We start from the raw sequence: 20,409 nt of genomic DNA on the forward strand, positions 1-20,409 counted from the left end.
AACATACTCAGGTGCCATCATCAGGCTCATATTACTATACAGTAGGCTATATTTCTCTCTCTAGCATTTTGCTGGTACCATGGCGTTGTAAGTATTTGAACGTGAGTACATTGTACCTGTAGAACATTCTGGTGACTTATGCGGGCACTCTTGCGATGTTGTTATTGATGACTGTAATATGATATTCTACATGTGACATTATTTACGAGATGGTGCGCTATCAAAAATATACACTGTATGTGGGTAGTCTCTACTGTCACTTACAGTCCTTGTGATCCACAATGTACGATGAAGATAAATTTGAAAGGTACCAGGGGTAGTCACCAACAAATTGTAGTTTATTTGTTTGTATGCCGAAGGGGAATCATCAAATGTAAACAGAATTAGATAATTGTGAAGTCATACAAAATACAATATGAAGGGAGACATGGTGAATTGGTTCATTCGGTACAGCCAACAGACTTGCTGGTCATCAAGACAATAAGCTTTTATGGATGCAATTGCAATAAATGTCATCATAAATATTAGATCTATATTTTCCCCCGAGGATGAAGTTATGTGTTTAATTTGCCATTCATCCGTCCTTAGGTAACCCTTCCTTAGGTAACCCTTCCATGTAGTTGCTTTGTTTATGAAAGGGATAACCATGGATAATATCTGGATACTTTTAATTCCAAATACCTAATCCCCTATTGTGTCACATGGCCTTTCTGTTGGACTAAGGTACAATGTATTGTCATGCCTGAGTGGGCTGGCTAACTTGAATACCGGTACAGTAAAGTTGTGAGGATTTGTCTGAATCCTAATGAAATACAACGTAAGTACAGCAGTTACAGTGCCATGGGGCACACAAGGAGTTAATATGCAGAACCCAGTTTGCATCTACTGTAGTGGAAGGCAAGTGGAGTGAGCCAGTTCGCAATTGGCAAAGAAACCCACATTTTTGTGATAGTCACAGGAAAGTAATGTTGCCATTTCAATAGTGTAAAATGATAAAATGTGGTAGCCTTTTGTTGAGAAAGCCTGACTACCAGTATCTTCTCAGCACGGTTTGTACTGCAGCGCAAGATTGTATGTGAACTGCACGAATCTGGCATGGGAATTCTTTTGAAGTTTATCAAGTTGTAGCTGATTATTTTTTTACTTCTTCATTTTTTGATTTAATCATCTGCTTTGTTTTTATTTACAGTTTTAGTTATTCATTTATCTACTTTTAGCTCTCATTCTTGCATTTATTGATACTTTATTTCTTCATTTAGTTATCCCTACTTCAATCTTTATATCAGATATTCATTCATTTATGTTTTATCATTTATCTCTCTCTCTTTCTGTAGATGTATCTATGTTTATTCCTTTATTGATTCATATCTATCATTGATTAATGCTACAGTGTATGTCCAAGGTAGAATTTTTATGGGCATTTGGAAGGCATGGTTAAGACACTATAGAAGAGGCATAAATTTTAGGCAAGAGGGCCAGTCTGAAAGCATTCAGTTGAAGGCACGTAGTTAAAACCGCAACTCCACACCACAATCGATTTGGCTTTTGAGAAGAGTAAGATCAGAACAGAATTGTGGAAGTCTCAAAATGGGCTGACCCCCCCCCCCAAAAAAAAAAAGAAATAAGGAAAAAAACAACAACCAACAAACAAACTGAAATACAATTGTATGATGACTTTCAAGTTTCACATGTAATGTTTAAATACAAGAAAGATGTTAGGAGCCACCACGATGTGAACAAGAAGAGGCAGTGACATACCTCTGAGGTAACCCCCACTAACCTTTAACTCAGCTCTTTACTCGAGATAGTCAATTTATTTGTCATTAAATATGAAATTAGTGGGAACCAGTTCTATCCTTCACGTTGAATTATGGTAGTCTTGTAATAATTTTGAAATGATGACTTTCAGAGGGAAAGAGCATGTAGTTGCTAAATTATTAAACTGTATTCATAATACTGTACATTTTTCTAATGATCTTGTGCTGTACTAACTAATAAAAGAACTGTGAGGTGATAGCTCCATTGCTTCTACACTGTTCCCAGTTTGGTTGCTCCTAAAAATCACTATTTCATAAAAGCATTGGAAACTTTTGTCATCTTAATCTTTCAAATTCTGAGTTCCAACTTTGGAGAAACCTCTTCCATTCTGTTCAATAAAGATAGCATGTCATTCAGCCATGAGAGGTGCCCTGGAATCTAGGACTTAATTGTTTGTGCTGCTTGTAAAACCTGGCACTTGTGTCATTTATGTATACTCGGTCAAACCACTTCGGTGAAAATATTGATCAACGCATGATGCCATTTTCAGGCTCACACTAAATTTTTTATTGAAGATTTGAGAAACTTTGAAATTCCATATGACTTTGTAGTTGTTACTTACACAATGTATTGATTTTGAGAAGTCTCTTTTGTTATGTATGTTTGATTGTATGCTTATGAAAACTAACTTGGACATGACATAGTAGTCAAGGTTGAAGATGCAATGTTTCTATCTGTTTTGTTTCCTTTCTCATGGAGGAAAATTCTATTGTTCATTCTGAATGTGATTCCCTCAGTGGTTTCTAGTGGAGGATGGCCATCTACATACAATGTACAATGACAAATGTTGTGAGGCCATTAAAGAGAGCTAGACAGTGTGCAACTTGGACCCTCTCTTTGCAGAGCCAATCTGGTTTTCATCCTGCATGAGTAAAGCCTCGAGCATTCTGGTTAAGTTGCCGTGGAAACGACTGCAGAACATGGGACACGGGAGTGCATCGGAAAGTGGGTCTCTCTTCGATGTTTGATCAAAAGAACATGCAGCCCTGTATTCTGAGAAGGAGAAGAAGAAGAAAAAGAAGGAAGAAGAAGAAGAAGAAAAAACACCCCAGTACTCACCTCTAGGGACTGTGTGGCTTGTGCACTGGGGATGCTATCGATTTTCACGCCCACCCTTTGATTCTATGTTAATGGACTTGTGTGCTATTTCAATCCATGCCACATACGTAATGTGCTTCGGGAGAAGAATAGAGCCTGCCGAAGTGGGCTGTTATCCACATCTCATGCCAGGTTGAGCAGACATGTTCATGGGGCCAGGCCATAGGAGGGGCACAGGTATTTGAGCCTGAGCCTCCTTCAGACAAGGAAAAAGTAAAGAAAGAAATGAGGTTTCCATTCAAGGCGCATTATCTCTGTTATGATGTTTACCCAAGGAGCATTCCATTGTACAAGATGTACATTGTATTTTGATATGTAAGTCTGTATGCATCAGCACCCAGAGGATTATAAAATAATATATATATATATATTTTGGTGTATGTGTGTACATGCTTACATCCTGACATAAATGTTGAACTTAGCAATTCAAATGTCAACTCTGCTAGAGATAAGAAGGATAGAGAAGCTTGAAATGTTCTATTAATCGTTCGAAGGTGAAGTGTAAAATCATCCAACAACTTGTGGGCATATTCCCTGCAGCCCAAAGAAGCGCAGAGGTTCTTGAAAGCATTCTTTAAAGAAGAGTATGGGGTATTTGTTAGAAGGTGTTCAATGACCAAGTTTCCAGTAGACCTGTTTACAAGTTCCAGAGAATCTGTTAAAAAAACAACCCATAAACAGATCTCTTTCTATAAAACTAGAAATGCTCTACAAAGTATTCAAAATACCGATTGGTGAGTGCAGAGACTCCAACTCTCCCGTTTTCGACGGGAGATCTCCCGCCGAAATCCCATTTTTGCAAAATCTCCCGTTCTCCCGTTTGAGATTTAATTTCTCCCGCCCTGGCTCTTTGTCTCCCGTTGGAAAGGATTTCTTACATATTTCTATCGTATGTTGAAAAAATAAGCCTTATACCCCTTTCCCGCTGAAGAAAATCTTCCCCGGGGGCACCTGGGGGCACCCGGGGAACCCCGCAGTGTGAAAGGTCACTCGGTTGGAACCTAGGGGAAGCCTAGGTGAAACACCGATGAAATTTTGGGCAATTTTTACCCGAGAAGCGTCCTGGGTAAACTCCGATAGTTCAACGGGAAATCACCCGGTGGTTCCCCGAGAGCGCCCAGCGTGAAAGGTTGTCTCGGTGAAACACCGGGGAAAATATGCAGATTATGTCAAAGGTCATGTTTTGTTTCTGGTCATACACACGTTTTCAGCTAGCTAGCGCGCACTCGACCTCCCAAATCCACACGTACAGGGTACTAGTAATTCGTGTTTGTAAACATACTAATACACTCGACACTACATACTGTATGTCGTTGCATCGTGCTGTGGATTGTATTGTTTAATTAGCACGCCGTGTATACATATACAAAGCTGATACGTGTATAGGTTTACAGTGTACTTGATCGATTTGATGCGTCCTCCCTTTTCGTCTTCCTCTAGTGTCTAGCTCTTAACTCTTTCAGTAAAGTCTGATACAGTCCGCCTCTTGCTTGATTTTTTCGTATTTTGTGCTTTTCTCGTCAAGTGCTGGGTTTACAGTGTGCAGGAGAAATCCGTTGACGTTTTGTGCTGTTGAAATTTGAGGGAATTTTGCAAACGGCTGGAGTGTGGACCAAAGACGAAGAGAGAGTACGTAGCGAGGCAGCAGTGAACGAAGAACTGAGCGGGACGTCGGCTGACGCTGCCGCGTACGAGTCCCTCCTCCGAAAACTTGCTGAACATGGGATCGAAAAAACCAAATCGCAGATGCACAACAAACTCAAGTACATAAGATCACCCACGTTGCGAGCAGAAAACCCGTCTAGGGGAAAGTTTCACCGAGAGCAGTGTGAAACGACGGCACTCAAACTTTCACCGAGAGGTTCCCCGGTGAATTCACCGGGGAACCTCTCGGTGGTTCACCGAGACGGGCAGCGGGAAAGGGGTATTAGATAGCACCAGAGAGCATCTAGAACCCTGGGAATTTCGCGCTTCGCACACATCAACTTTGAAACTCCCGTTTGCTAGGGGTTTCAGGCGGGAGAATCTCCCGATCAGAAGGTACTTTGGGTTGGAGTCTCTGTGAGTGTACTTTCGAGTTTGTTTGTGGCAGATCCAGGGGTGGCCCCCTTGGGTTGAGGAACAAATTTGATGATGTTTTTGGTCAGATTTTCTACAAACTGGGCTGGTATTATCACCAGTATGTATAGAATACACAGTGTACAGTGTATACAAATGGATGCTATTCCCTCTTGTGAGGGCCCCCCCCCCCCAAAAAAAAAAAAGTCCCCCAAGTTTGTGATGTTCTTCCTAGGTGCTTGATGTTTAATACTCATACTGTAGTCTGCAATATTGTGTGGAAAGTAAATTTGCATTACTTACAGTAGGTGAGTGCTAGACCCACTGGTTCTCTTGTTTTCGATATATTTATTTGAGGTATTTGAGGTATTTTAAGTAATTAATGTAGTCCACTCATAATCAAGGAATCGGTGGGGTGATTTTTTTCTTCTTCATATAGTTATATGCGTGTCTGTAGATTTCATGGTGCCAGTATTCTTCAGTGGAAGATTGTATTAAAATGCATTATTTCAACGTTTGTAAAGCAAAAGGCGCGAGATGCGCGCAGAGTACTATTTGGAGGTGCCAAGCTGTGTTTACCCTGAAAACATCTCAGACAGGTTTGGGTCAAGGAATTTTAGATGCAGGCGCTTGAGATTGACAGGGGCTGGTTGCCATGGCAACAATGCAAACTCGCCAGAAAGTGCAAACAGTATGTTTTGTGTCAATGGTATTTGTGCATACCAGGGCAGGGTATACACGTGATCAGAAAAGAGTGCTGATCTTTCGCTCAGGCACAGTCATATTGCTTGTAATAGGTATGTGACAGCAAACTTTATCATCATGATTGGCAATCAGGATGACAGTTTAATGTGCAAGAATTTTCACTTCAATATGTTTGAATAAAAAAAAAAAATGTGATTTTTAGTATGGATAGATATTCATAGTCGTGACATTTGTTCAGTATAGATTAACCTCTCTTTTACTTTGTAAATGCCACTGGACATGTGTGCAGCAATATTGCCAGTGGATGTTAGAGTTGTTTGAAACTCAAAGTATAGGCCTACTTGATCCCGGCGGATGGGATAGGGAGTATGTAGCATGTGGAAATGAGACACGTAAAGGGTTAATATTCCGTGGTGTGGCGAGTGCGAGATGATGAGTTCTCAAAATTGGTTAATGCACTTTTCCAAATCAATGCAGTATGGAGGAGATTTTTGATGAATGGTTGTTTTTCTCATTTGTTGATTTCAGATCTCCCCAAGATGTGAGGATGAAGAGATTTATTCTGCAGCTCTAAATCGCCACGCAGCCTACTTCTGTAAGTACCCCGACTAATCAAAATGCTTCCCTCGCCTTTCCCCGTATCTTCCGTTAAAGGGATGGTATGGCTTTGATTGAGATGGGAATTCAGGTTATAACTTTTTGCACAGTATTTAGAAACCTCTTGTATGAAATATCAAAGAGCATACAATTCTAAGAGGAATTTAAAGTTTATTTGATGAAAATGGGTTTTGAAATGGCTGAGATATCCCAAAACAAAGAGGTGATAATAAAAGGTTGCTTCTACCTTTTATTAGGACCATTTTGTTTTACTTTTTTTTCATATCCCAGTCATTTCAAAACCAATTTTCATCAGATGAACTTAAAATTCCTCTTTAATAGAATTGTATGCTCTTTCATATTTCATATAAGCAGTTTCTAATCATCTCATAATGGTTTAAAGCCTGTATCCCCATCTTAACCCAAAACTATACCATCTCTTTAACGTTTCTACCATTAGGCAGTCTTATGGGACCTGTCTTAGATCCAGAATACTGGGATTAGGTGGTGGATCCAGTACCTAAAATTCGGTAGGGTCGGGAAAAAGCCGCCAAATCCCGTGTAGCACTTGATGACGTGCAGCTAACAAAAAGCAGAAATGGACATCGGATTATCTCTAACTGCTTCAGAGAGGTTTGACGACATCGAGGCGAGGGAGATTTGTGTCGGCACACTGAAATCTCGGTCAGCAACCTTTAAACATTATACAAAAATGTACCTGTCTCTTTATAATAATGATGCATAACACAGTGGCACATGCAAATGTAAAAAGAAAAAGTGGGGGGGGGGGGGGGGGAGGGAATAGTTAAAAAACTCAAACAAAACAAAGATTTAAAATTAAAGTGGGAAATTCACCCCCCCCCCCCCACCTTTGCTGAACTATATCGGATGAAAACTGTTCCTTTCATTTTGAAAAGTTTACACTTGTTTATTAAAAGATTAGAAAGTCACTTTGTCTGTGTAGAATGATGAAATTTTATCAACAGTCATGCTAGTTCATGTTGAGCCTATGACATCAGCGCAGTACTCCACCCAAGAAAGCCATTATACTTTTTTTCTCTTAACAACATGATTTTCAAATTTGCAATATTATTGCAGCATTATGACTCATTCTGACATCAGGCATAGTTTGCCATCTCGTCCTCAGCTTTGCGATCAATTCTGGAAAGAAAAATGTTCTTGAGCCCTAGGCTATTGGTATACAAGTTCTAACCAATTCTCGATGTTGTCAGCATGTGGATCATATAGCAATCATTGTTTGCTATTAAAATGAGATCTGATTGTTTGGATTCATGTTGTAGACGTGCATTACTCACTGCTGCGAGTGTGGATTTTTTTTTTTTTGGTGTGGAAAATTTTGCAACAGTTGACATGACGGTATAGTGCAAAAATAAAAGCACACATTTTTTTATTGTTATTTATATGATTATGCGGGATTTAATGCACACAAACTTCATCCTACTTGGCCAACCGCAAAAAGTTACTCTCAGGAAATTTCCACTTTAATATACAACATACATAGAATGGAAGAAGTGCATGTATAAAAGATTGCCATTTTTACATACGTACGTACATGTAGTCCTGCTTGTCAATGTGTATGTTTGTATTTAAGTGTGTGTGTTTGTTTGTGTGTATCTGTAAGGATATGCAGTGTATACTGTGTATATGAGTCCACCTTAAATGAAAAGGTGAAGTTTGAAGGAATTGCAACAATTCATATCAGGAGTATTGGACCCAATGATGCATACTTTGAAAGCCGTCAAAATGATCCTGCTTTACAAATTTACATGTCGAGCCCTGAAAACAATAATACAAAGAAACAAAGTACTAGCTGCAACTACTCAGTACACAGAACATTAAATATGATTGTTTACAATAACTTGCTCTAAAAATGAAAGCTTTTTATCTTGCCAGAGGAAACAAAGAAGACAAGAAAGAAGAAGAAGAAGAAGAAGAAGAAGAAGAAGAAGAAGAGAAAAATGGCTTTGTTCTTAAAGGTGCCCTAGATACATAATACATCCTGACTTGTGGGGAGCGGACATTCAATCCCAGGATGCATTGGGTGGCGATGAGGGATGGTTGGATAATCTTCCAAATTAGATCACATGACGCTGATAGCTGCCGACAAAGATGGAACACCCCTCCTCCCCCCCCCCCCCCATCCCAATGCTAAAAGGATCTGCACTTTTAATGGAGTGGATTGAAACTGTAGCAATGTTTATTCAGCCCGGAGGTAGGTTTGAAGTTGTCTAGGGATCGACAGATTCTGCATCTATCCATGTGCCTTGTTGTAAATCATCAAGGTGTAATCGCAGTATCTGATAGCAAAACTGAGTATGACACAACTGCTTGCCTGTACAGTGTGTATTCTGCCCCAGTGGAAGGCATGTGTACCAAAATCACATAAAGCCAGTCGACTGCTAAGTTTCCATTTTGGTCAATCCGTTGAGAATGGACTGATTTTGCTACGACGCACATTTCCCATAGACACTTGCCCAAGTATACTCAGGACTCATCCTCAATGGGTTAATATGAAAGACAGCTTCCTATTTGTGGAAATTATGACAGTCTCAGGGTGAAATGGATGTACAGTGATAGGGATTCTCCACAAGAAATTAGGGGAAAGATCTTGAAGTGCACAACAAGGAGAGAAACATTGATAATCTAAGGCACTAAACGAGCAATGGAAATTGAGAAAGTTGTTAGTAGATGTCTGCATGAAGTTGTTGTTTTGGTATAAGAAGGCGGTTTGCAATTATTGTGAGTCTATAACAAGGAATTTTCTATGGTGGTTACCTGGAAACAATGAATCAGTTGGGAGAATTTCAGCTATTGCGACAATACCGGTAAACAATACCGGTAAATTGTAGTAATTTACAGTGATTATGAACTGCTTTATGAAAGAGGGGCCTGTAATATGTATATAATGATAGAGATATAGGCAAGATATAACTGGACTAGAGAGAGAGAGAGAGAGAGATTAGAGAGAGAAATGCAGAGAAAGAGATAGATAGATAGATAGATACATAGATGGATAGATAGATAGATAGATAGATGGATAGATAGATAGATAGATGGACAAACAGATAGATACAAATGTAGATAGATAGATAGATAGATAGATAGATAGATAGATAGATGGATAGATAGATAGATAGATAGATAGATAGATGGATAGATAGATAGATAGATAGATAGATAGATAGATGGATAGATAGATAGATAGATAGATACAGCTAGATAGATAGATAAAAGTATAGATATAGAGCCGGGAGGTTATCACTCATTACCTGTTATATTGCATGCAGGGCTTCTAATCCTACTAATTGGCTTGACATGTACATAACAAGCATGCCCAGGGTATATCGCCCTATTCCGGGACGGCTATGGAAGGCAGGGCATACCCAATGCCCCAAGGTATAGTATACAGTGCCTGCATACAATCCATTATTCATTAGCTTTGGTTCAAGGCAACCAGAGACTTTCTTTCCTTGCCGTGATACATTGTACAAGTACAAAGTGTAGAAGGCATTTTGTGATTTGTTTGCCTGCTTGAATTGGGTTTAGCAATCGCATCTGTTACTGTTGAAAATTCCAAATCTGAAGTGATCACAGTGAGAAAAACCTCAGTGTTAAAAAAAAAAGGTAATATGAAGGAAGCAAGTTTTAGAGGAAACATCTGAGGGTCTTGGCGAAGAAGTGTACCAGCTGAAAGTGACCGTGATCACGGATGAAATGTGCTCTTGCTATGATATATGTATTGCAACAGTGGTTTCAGTTACTGCCAAGTCTGTATACATGTACATGACTGTACCAGATACATTTTGTATGCCAAAGTGCACACATGCGCACACACACGCACACACCCAAAGATCATAATTATATACCTTACCATTTGCATGCAGTAGAATGCAGTTGACTCCTGTGTTCTTCTATAGAGATCTTGTCTGACAAAAGAGTATGAGGAAAAAAAATTCCTGATGGGGTCTTGAGCCAAAGTCAACTAATTCATTGCCGCCTGGGCCATTCACTAGAGTGTGTATACAATACCATCTGCTGGCACATTGGATCTATCAATGAAGATGCTCCTCTCCTCCGTCCAAGTGCCCTGTAACCGCATCTCTTGCATCAGCTCTGCACGATATAAGGACACAATGTTGAATCTACCCATCAGGATATATTACCACGATTCCAGCAACTTTTAATCAAGTCCATGTCACTTCAGATTGTGTATTTTCTTACTGAAAATGGGGTCCTCCTAGGTACAGTTTTAGTGGTTATAAATGGATGAGAGCATGTGTGAAAGAAAAAGTGTTGTTGCTGATGAAGATTATTTGCATAACATGCCTGTGTACATGTAGCTGTGCCCTTTACAACTCACTATCCATAGTAATGTATTGTAGCATCAAGTGCATACACGTACATACATTGTATGAGGCTGGACTCCTTTTCATGCGAACGGAATATTCATTCCATTTCAACTATAGATGCAGAGATGTAACCTTAAATACAGAAATGTATTGCTGCAGCATCTGCAGATAATTCTGGTTCCTTTTTTTTTTAATGAAATCAGTGAGAGGGTCTGATAAACTTTTTTTTTTTTTTTTTTTTTTTTTAGTTCAGTTTATAACTGTGTAAGGTACAGTCTTGCTCCTCTCATGACCAGTTTGATTCACCCTGCTCTTTTTCTACTGATACTTTGCTTGTGTGCAGGTATACAGGGGGTTAAAGAGGGTTATCTTTCACTGTATTGTTTTTATCATAGGATGAAACTGAATACATGATATCACACATACAATGAACTATGATAAATCACTTCACTGCTCTACCTGAATGCCATGCAAGAGATATAGTGGTTTACAAGTTGGTAAAGTGTGGGAGACTGCCTCCCTGTGTGCTATTGCCTACCCTAAAGTGATTGCACACAGAGATCCATGGCTGATCATAAATTACATGTGTCATCTGTACAGTATATCACTACTACCTTGTGCTAGGTATGTAGTATTTATAGCTGTCCGAGATGTAGCCCTCAACAAATCATCTCTCACAACATTCCATGATGCCAAGCCCTTCCCCACTCCATGGTGTTCCCTCTCAACTGGGTCTTCAGTGTTTGCAAGGAACAGTTTGAGCACCAAGAAATGCAGCCTGACTTCAGTGCAAGGAATATTCTTTACTTATTCTCAAAATATCAGCATTTGCCCATATCATTTTTCTCCCAAATCAGTGCATTTAGCCTTTGAATATTGCTCATGTAGGGATTATAGGGAGACATGTAGAAATGGTTGTGGCACGTAGGATACAGTTTGCGTCTTTGATTTCAACTGCAGCGAGCAAATAAGAATACAATAGTTGATTGGCTCTTGATTGTACTCTAGCTAGTGCATTTGAAATCATATACCTTTCAGAATAGGCAACTCAGCAGCAGATTAGCCAAGGCCATGCAGAGCATCTGTGTGGTCAGCGTACTCCTGTTGCTACACATTGATACAGAGAATGGACTAAATGCTGTAGTATATCGCTTGTAAAATAAGATCTTTGGCCAGTATTTACAATGACCGAAAAAGAGAGACGTTTGGTCAATTTATTCTTCACAATATGAAACACACAAGATTTAAAACGCAGAGGTGTGTGAATTTGACCTCATAAAGAAGTGTTGCGCTGACTCATGGCATTTAAAGACTCGAGATATCAAATGCCAGTGCAGAAATTGGCATTTCAGCAGCACACCGCCGCTTGGAAGTCTTTGGCGAGAGGTTCTTGACATCGGCAATAACAATATGTCTCTCTTGGAAATGATGTCATCCTATTTCTAGCCTGCACGGGTTCTGTCTTCTGTCTAAAGTAGATGGTTACATAGCAGCTTGTGCCATCAAGATGTAATCTGGGACATTCAGTACTAAAGTAGTTTACTTATTGTCTTTCATGTGGCACCATCACAAAAAGAAACAAGAGAGTATGTTGCCTGTCTTTCATTACCTACATGTATGAAGACAAACAGTAGTATATTTGCAAAGAGTCTCAGGCTCGGATGTAACATGATGAACTAGAATACATTGGTACCTCAAAGGAAAAAGGTAAAATTAGAACTGAAGTATTTGATATAACAAGGTATTTTTTCAGGTCCCATTCCTGTATAATATTTACCTGGTATTCTTTTGTTTTTATCCCTGATATGATGAGATTCTCAGATATAAGGAGGAAATTTGAGTGACCCCAAACAGCTCATTACAATGATTTTTCCCTTTTATTAGGGCTGGTTAGTACAGTGTAAGTCACATGTAATGTGTATTGGTAATGATAATGATAATGATAATGATAATAATATCAATCACACATACATTCACATTTTCCATATACACACATGTTCAAATGGACTTAAAACTATTTTGATCATTAAAGGGAAGATAAACCCCAAGAACAATGTGGATTGAGTGAAAGCAGCAACATTAGTAGAACACATCAGTGAAAGTTTGAAGAAAATCGGAAAATCGATGCAAAAGTTATGCATTTTTAAAGTTTTGGTGTTGGAACCGCTGGATGAGGAGACTACTAGAGGTTATGATGTATGAGTGGACTACAATATCAAGAAAATCTAAAGAAAATACTACAAAAATCCATTTTTCATGAAAATTACAAATTCCATCAACTTGATATTGACATATGTTAAGGGTAGCAATTATTCCCCCTGCTTTCTGAAAGCGGTTGGTCCACTGCTCTTTCATAATTCTAGAAAAGTGAATTTTTGTTGAATATCCTTTATATTTTCTTTGTATTGTTGTCCACTCATACGTCATATCCTCTAGTAGTCTCCTCATCCAGCGGTTCCAACACCAAAACTTTAAAAATTCATAACTTTTGCATCGATTGTCCGATTTTCTTCAAACTTTCACTGATGTGTTCTACTAATGTTGCTGCTTTCACTCAATCCACATTGCTCTTTGGGTTTACCTTCCCTTTAATGAAAGAAGTGAGTTTCTAGATGTTTCTTGAAAATGATGAGAGAGTGCTGGTTGTGGAGAGATTGGGGTAGATGATGCCACAGTTTTGGAGCAGCAGATAAAATGATTTATCACCAAGCGCTTTATCACCAAGCATGGCCAGCATCCTGGAAGTGGGATGGTTCATTGTGATACCATGTGAGGAGAGCAGAGGGTGTACCAAGATGGATGATGGATAGTTATGAGTTCGGATAAGAAAGGAGGATTGAGGACCAAGTGAAGACAATCACTTCACAAAGAGATCTGTTAGATCTATCTGTGATTTGGTTGATCAAGTACATACTTCAGCATGTCATAAGAATTTCAAAAAATATCAGAAAATAGAACTTCAAGAAGTCGCAAAGAGCTGTCTTTTAACTCCCATGAAGAATGTCTCTCTCATGAGTTTAGATTCAGCCTACATTGTAATTTCCGTACTATTGCATGTAAAAGAGGGAAAAAAAGAGGCTCTATTTTACCTATTAACAAGCTTTTATCAAAAGAATGTAAGCTGCGGTTGTGCAAAGTTATCCAATTATACTGTGGAGGAAGAAGCATGCAAGAAGAGCAGACACGCTTTGCTGTTTAAAAGGGTAGTGAACCTGCATTTGAGATATGTCTTGGAAATTAGAAACTTCATCAACATCTGAGGGTGATGTCTAATCCAATGATGGTGGGGATTTGGCGTGAGATAAGAGGTTTAGTCTGGAAACTATGTCACTTGCTTGAACCTCGTAGAAAGTTCTTGGATTGGTTTTGATACAAATGCATGAAGGAATGAATGCTTAGTGAAGGCAGTATAAAGTGTGTTTGTGTGTGTGTGGGGGGGGGGGATGCTAACTTGGATTATTTGGTGAATCCCTATGCATCTCATTATGGCATGTTTTCAAACAACCAGCAAACTGCATGCATTATAGGACAGTACTCTCCACTTAATTGGGTAATGTCTTGCAGAGCAGATGGAAAAAAAGATGGGAGGGGGAAAAAAACACTGACTTTGATGCATGATGATACAGGGCAAGTGTTCCATAAAATGCTGAAGCTAAACTGCTTACATTTTATGACTTACATCAGTGAGCTAAACTGCATCATCAGAAAAGGACAACAGTTTAACAAAGTCAAGCATTTGCAGTTGTCATGATAAACCAGTGTATTCTTCCAGATCTGTTTTCGTGTGAAGTGCTGGTTTATAAATGGCAGAGTGATGTGAATTCCTGCGTGAGCACCGTCATTAAAATGGTGAAGGGACTCCTTTCTGTCTGCCTGCTTACGAGCTATTGCCGCCAAGATCCTGCATGTTCCCCCTTTCCAGGGCAGACAGAGGTAAACAAATGGGACAATCCCCTGGCAGTAGCTGGGGGAAATGGAGATCTCCAAATAAGGACTTCCTTGTCAGAATACCAAGGAGGAATGCCAAGACAAGGTTGACAATGGAGAAAGGAGGAGACAGTTGAATGAACAGATTCCTCCTTCTTTTTTATCATAGTGAAGCAAGATAGGTGAGATTTATTAAACATGAAAAATGACAGGAAATTTCATTGGCTGGAAAAAATTACTGATTTGAGTATTAAAATACCTATGTCATAATGGCTTTACTTTTATGGATGTTGTAAGCTTATGTGAAATTATTAGTCAATTTTGTGCATTGATTCATTGCTTTTCATCAATGACGTACCTGGGCCCCGTCTTATAAAGACTTGTGATTGATTCAAATCGATCACAACTTTGCGATTGAATGCAAATCCATCTTATAAAAAAAGTTATGATTGAAGTTAAGACGGAGAACTGCAATCAATCAATCACAGGTTGCGATTGATTGCAGCTTTCAAGAGATTTGTGATTGATTGATTTCTATCACAAGTTTTATAAGACAGGGCCCAGGTGCATTCAAAGAAGCTTGTCTAAAGGAGATGCCAGATAGGCAAGATCACCTAGTACCTCCTTGGTCCAACAGCTAGTTCTTGAGGGGTATAAAGATGAATCTTATGTCAACAGATTATTCATGAATTGTTTTGGGAAGCCCCAGTGACCTCAAAAGCATGTTGATTTTTCACAAATTATTTTGGAGTTGTACATTTGCTATAAATATTCCCAGAGAGGTTTCCTATTTCTTTATTAGTCATTTTCTCTCTGTCTATTTTTTTTTTTTGTAAGTAGTTGAATCTAAAGTCATAATTTTCATCACCGTGGAGTTTGTGTATTTGAAATAGGTTGCCCCAAGTGTTTTTTATAGTGATCATGAATATGCAACCCTCATTGAACAGGGGCCTCTTTGTGGCTTGGAACATACCAATAACAACATCAGCAGCAACAACAACAAAAGGACAGTTGTACTAGCAAATTACAGCATAGATTTTCAATCCATTTGTTGTGTATGGTAGGGTCGAAAAAGAGAAATATAGAAGCTCTTGCATTTCACTGAAATACATTGTGTATTGGTTTGTAGCATTTTGATAACGGAACCGTCATAGCAATGTGTAGTAATCAGAAAATTGGTCAGATTGGTCATTTATGCTAAGTGTCAGCCTATGAAAAATCTGTTATCTTTTTGAGACAAGAACCATCATTGCATTGTATAGTAATCATTGTTCAGATTGGTCACATGTGCTATTAAAGGGTCACTCATTGATCAGTCTATTGGTAGCACTGATTGTTGGGACAAGAACTAAACCATCACAGCACAGTGTGCACACAGTTTAATCACCCTCAACAACATCAACTGACCAATCAACTGACCGAGAGACATAAAATCCATTGTGAGGTCATTAATGACCTTTCCATGGAATGCTGCATTTTTGTATTATTTTTAATTAAAGTTATTATTATTATTATTATTATCATAATCATTATTATTATTATTATTATTATTATTATTATTATTATTATTATCATAATCAGTATTATTATTATTATTATTATTGTTATTGTTGTTATTATGATTTTTTTTTCTCCTCTTACTATCTGGGCATGTAGTTAACTCCCAGAGGTCAATGGTACTCCCTGTACTGGTCTACTCAAGAGAATGAAGGGCAAAGGTCACATCTGGACTATGCATGTAGGCCAGCTGACATGGCTGTTTGTCTCCATGGCAATATTAAAGACATTTCTCCTTGAAGTTATTTTACGTACATGCCTTTGAAGTTCGGGGAAGTCATAAAATATAAATTCTTGAGTTTTGAAGGAGACGGTACTTTTGTTTAAAGTAAGTATCGGGATTTGCACCCATATTATCCTTTGTTTATTAACCATCCGCCTATTGCCTCATTTATAACTTTCAGTCTCTATTGTGAGGAATAGTTTTAAAAGTGAAAGAATCAATTTATATTTGCGTATTAATCTGCAAGGTCTGTAACCTTTTTTGTGTGTGTTTGTTTTTATGTAGCTGTAATTTCTTGTATAATTTGTTAAATTTCCGCAGGTCTGTTATCATTGTTTGTGTGTTTGTTTTTATTCAGCCGTAATTTCTTGTATAATTTGTTAAATTTCCGCTGGCAGTATACACATGCCTTTTAAGGCAGTCGTGTCATGTGCTTGTGTGTTTGAAATGTTGCCCTTATTGTTGATATTTTTCAGGTTCTATATTTGATACATGTACTCTAGGCAATACCAATACCAGTAATCTGGCTGATTGATTTTATCATCATTTCACAATACCATGGGCTACAGATAGAAATTGTTTTTGTGGAGATGGAGACACGGAAATTTTGTTGGATTGAAACGGAGCCAGCTTGACTCCAGCTTATTTTGTTCACCTCACCTCACCTTCTGCGAGAAGAGGAAGAAGATGATGAAGAAAGAGAAGGGGAATGAGAAGGAAAGAAAAATATATGTGTAGAGATATATAGATAGATAGATAGAGAACGAATAAATATAATTTCAGCAAACTAGGTATTTGAAATTATATACAGGTATATATATCCTGTTGTTTCCTGTTTGTTTCCTGCGTGATGCCAGTTTTTAGCGATAAACATATTTCCGCAAACAGAATTGTTTGTGCAGAGTAGTTAGGCAAGGAAACAATGTTAAAAAAAAGTCAGTTGCCTTGTTTGCTGAAATTATGTGTTTTCGCGCTCTCTCTCTTTCTTATGCTGCTTTGAAGTGCAGGCTTAAAGGGACTTTACAGGACTGGTTGAGATGAGGATTCAGCTTGAAACGTTTTGCGAGATATTTAGAAATCACTCTATGAAATGTTAAAGAGCATATTCTAAGGGGAATCAAAAGTTTACCTAATGAAAATCGGTGTTTTTTGTGTTGTTGAAATGTCTGAGATGTCTAAAAACAAGGAAAAACGAAGAGATCCTAATTATTATTTTTTATTAGGATCGCTATTTGGGATATCTCAGCCATTTCAAGGCCAATTTTCATCAAATAAACGTTTAATCCTTCTTGAAAATACATGTTCTTTCTTATTTCATAAGAGGTTTCTCATTATCTCACAAAAAAAGTGTTACAACCTGAATCGTCACCTCAACCAGTGCTGTACAGTACCTTTAAATGAAAGCAACAGAAAGAAAAACAGGAGAGGGAAGAGGTTGATAATATAACGTGGAATGGTTATTTTCTGTCTTTGAAATAGAGACGTGCCGAGTTGTCCCGACTTTATACCGAAGTTTCTTTCGAGAAGTGCCGAAAGACCTCGCTGGTACTCCAGTTCGGCACCAAGTCGTGTCTATCACGAAAGTTGATGTAAATTGCGTAAGAACCGTGAACAACCTCGCGTTATTTTTAGGAACAGACAGAAAGACATGTACATACACACACACACACAAACGCCAAGTTGAACATGCACAAAGACAAGAGAAAGACAAAAAAAAAAGGAAGAAAAACTACACTGAGGTCATTTGTATTCATCGCATCAGAGGCAAATTAGAGTTTAAAGAGCAGATATTTGTATAAATATGTATTATATAATAATATATACACACGTATGTGGTTATGATGTGTCTTAAAACTATAGTTTTATTTTTTTTTCGTGGGGGGAGGGTGATTGGGTGGGGGATTAGCAGGCTCATCATTATCATCATCATGGTTATTTTGTTTTGTTTATAATTATTTGTTTGGCTTTGGAAGATGATTAGCCAGGAGAAGTTATTGCCATCTTATATTCTCAGATAATAATTGTCTCCATAAGTCATTACGCCATTGATTACCGGGGTAGATCTGTTTTTTTTTTCCTGTGCTTTCATGTCGGCACGCCTCGATGTGAAAGCTGGCTATCGCTCGTCTGCAAACATGAGGCGCCTTTGGAGGTGAACAATATTCAGATAAGAGAGTACTTCCAGTCAGAACGATACAGAGAATCTATGGTTATCTTTGTTAAAGGAGTGCACACAGAGGATAGGAATTGTTTCAAGGTCTGCGGTATATACCCATGCAGTACTATATACATCCTCATAGCTATAGATAAATGGATCACTGTGATAAATATAACACTTCCAGGATATACTCCAGTTCGTGCTATAAAATCATGCAACAGATTCATGGGATAGGAGAAGAGTAGTTGATGTCTGAGTGTTGCATCATGCCTTGTAAAGGTGAGTCCCGCCACAGGAGTAAATCCCACATTCAGTACACATGCACAGTAACAGAGATACGATACGGTGATACCAAATCAAAATAATGGCAAGAATGTCTCAAGACCTTTAAATTGTTTTCCTTTTGTGAGTGGTGACGTTGTAAGATAATAATCTTGAGTATACGCGTATACTTCATGTCACAGTAAACACATCGGAGGGAAAGACCTTTTTTTTTAAAATAAAAAGTATATCTATGAAATACTCTATAATGTAGGAAGATGTGTGTGTTTGTGTGTGTGGGTGTGGGTGTGTGTGTGTGTGTGCGTGTGCGTGTGGGAGGGGACCCATAAAAGCCCGTTGTAAAGCAGGAATTACCCAATTCTTTAAAGGGAGAATGAAGTATAGTGTGTGAGACCAGAGACGTCCACGTACATTTTGAAACGTTATGAAATTGATTTGTCTTGTCTTCTTCTTCAGTTATAATGCATAAATATCTACACGGTTTCTCATCCAGACTTTTGCAAGTTTGCCTTTGCTTTTCGTCTGAACTTTACTCAATTTTGCATGATCGAGGAGATTTCAGAGTATAAAAAGAAAAAAAAAACCATATGTTGAAACTGCTTAAGGTTATTTAGTCCAACTTTATTTTGAAGTTGAATTTAGGTTGCCACTTCTTTTTCCAGTGTACTCTGGGTACCTCATCTTCATGAATTTTGCTAACCCCAGGGCTCAGTCTTGTCGCAAGGATTCGTGATGAGATATCGGTGTTAAAACATGGCGGAGACATGATGTCGGGAAAATCTCCGCATGCTGTATGCAAATGACCTAACTGCCTAAGCCACGACATTGTGTCTGACCCCTGTATGTAGACAAGCGAAGACAGATTTCCTAGAAATCTTGGCGTCTCTGCTGAAAAAGAAGAAAAGAAAAGAAAAAACATCTTTAGCTGATACGTCTAACATGTAAACGGAAAATACGGTTACAGCGTTCCGGGTGGTCATCGCGACTGATGCTTAATCTAGACGTCTTAATATATCTGTAGATTAATACTTTCACGAAGTCAGATGTAAAGTCTTGATAGAGGAAAAATATATTCGAAAGGATGAGGAAATAACCCCAAAACAAAAACGAGAATGACTGAAATAAAGTGAAGCAAGGTAAAACCGACTAGTCTTCATAAAGGAAACTTCTCTTTTTTCTCCTCTACACTTCTGTCTGTCGTGTCCGAAGTGTAGAGTGTCAGTCTATATACATTCGCATATTTAACTTCCTGTCGTAGGTTTATTGACTTGAGGTCACTTCAAGTAAGCCTATATAAACTTCAATATCTCTTGTGTTCACTTGTCATTATTTTATGATCCGTCACTAATTGTATAAATTTATTAAGAATTCCGTAATAGAAATGAATTAAAGTACCATCCAAACTACACATCCTTGCAATTGATTTTATTTCTTCCAAACTGCAAAAGGACGTTCCTTCTGATCGTAACTCCGTGCGCTGGGGCCGTAACAATAAGTACCCGACAAAACTGACTGTGTCAAATTGGAGCGGAATAATGTCGGTAGACCTCATTAAGTGTGTTATCAGAGGGTGCTAGGGAGATGCGGTTAAGTGATGTTATGGGCGCAATTTCCAG

The 20,409-nt window shown here is 38.4% G+C and overlaps 1 protein-coding gene across 1 annotated transcript in view; it reads left to right on the plus strand.

Moving 5' to 3' along the window:
* LOC140234193 (kelch-like protein 38) overlaps positions 1-20,409 on the plus strand; it is a 71,259-nt gene that overhangs the window by 22,142 nt on the left and 28,708 nt on the right. The window contains exon 2 of the mRNA XM_072314261.1: positions 6,208-6,274. The gene's annotated coding sequence lies outside the window, so the exon portion shown is untranslated. The remainder of the gene's footprint in view (positions 1-6,207; positions 6,275-20,409) is intronic.

Source organism: Diadema setosum, chromosome 10, assembly GCF_964275005.1.
Source record: "Diadema setosum chromosome 10, eeDiaSeto1, whole genome shotgun sequence".
NCBI lineage: Eukaryota > Metazoa > Echinodermata > Echinoidea > Diadematoida > Diadematidae > Diadema > Diadema setosum.